Source organism: Phytophthora infestans, genomic scaffold, assembly GCF_000142945.1.
Source record: "Phytophthora infestans T30-4 supercont1.16 genomic scaffold, whole genome shotgun sequence".
Lineage (NCBI taxonomy): Eukaryota > Oomycota > Peronosporomycetes > Peronosporales > Peronosporaceae > Phytophthora > Phytophthora infestans.
Genome location: NW_003303743.1, coordinates 2,893,777 through 2,895,117, shown reverse-complemented (window position 1 = coordinate 2,895,117; position 1,341 = coordinate 2,893,777).

Here is a 1,341-nt window from a genome sequence, read left to right as displayed (position 1 = left end):
AACGACGATGATGCAGACGATCACGCGTTTCTACAATTTCAAAGAATTGTCATCTATGCTCGAGAACGCGAAAATGGTGCCTGAACTGAATAAAGTTGCAGAGAGATGGCAACATGAACTACGTGTTCATTATTTGAGAGCCCCCAAGATGAAGAAAGAAGGATGAAAACGTCGAGCAGAGTTGTACTGAGGGTTAGCTTGCTTTCCCTGCCGCCAAGGCATGACTCAAATACGGGTTAACTAACAAAGACAAGATAATGCATGTACAGCAGATCCGTTGTGCTGGAGAGGGGAGTAAGAACGGAAGAAGATGATACTTCAGTACGTCCTAAACGTCCTACTGCTACTGTAGTATTTGTCTAAATAAAACGATTTATTTTTGAGGTCCAATTACCAGTTATGCTTTTAAGTAAGAATCCTCGTATGTGTGATTGGTCAATGTCCCTTTTGAGATCTATATGATTGGTTGAAATATGTACAAATTTAATTAAAATTTGTCCTAGCGCTGCGAATGAAGAAGGCTAACCGCGCTTTCATTGAAGCAGTACAACAGAAGTTGTCACGACTTTAGAGACCTACTATTTTTTTTTCGGACCGGACAAGTATGTCGATAGCTGCATGAAAAATCTCATATTACAGACAAGTTTAAATATTTAAAAAAAATAGGACATTCTAAACTCGCTTTGGTCCCGAGCCTCAGCATGCCTTTTCAGCAGGTGATCACACGCAGCGTAAGTCTAGACAAACGGATCAGTGAATACCTATTAAAAACATTACAGCTGGCGTGCTTACTCATTTGGTGATAGTAGGGATCAACTAGATCGTACGCAGGTTAAAATTTTTTTTTATCCGAGTCTAAATTCGCACTATGCCCAATTTTGCACACACTTGACAAGTGTACGATTCAGCTAACCGGTCCGTTGGACCGGAAGAGGAACAAGAGGTTTTCGACGCGCAGAAGAAACAACGGCATTTACCACGTCCCGAAGCAGAATGAAGACGAGCACGGTTACCCAGGACTTCGAGAGCCAGGCCCAGCATTATGACTCTTGACCCCCTGACGTCCATGACGCGCTCCGAGGAACTCCGCAACCAGGATGTACGGCTCGAGTGCCCGCCTAAGCTGGATGACGGCGAGTGGGACGGCTTCATTTACTCGCGGCTTCAGTAGCCTCGTCATATCAAGCCCATCCACCCAAGCGCCTTTGAGCTCGATGATTCTTCCTGACGCCCCGGTTGGTTGGGTGAGCTGATGCTCGATGCTCCATAATTTGATGCCGTGCCAACATGCCTCGATGTCTGGCAGCCACACCGGTGATTATCCCATTCCCCCGCATCGGA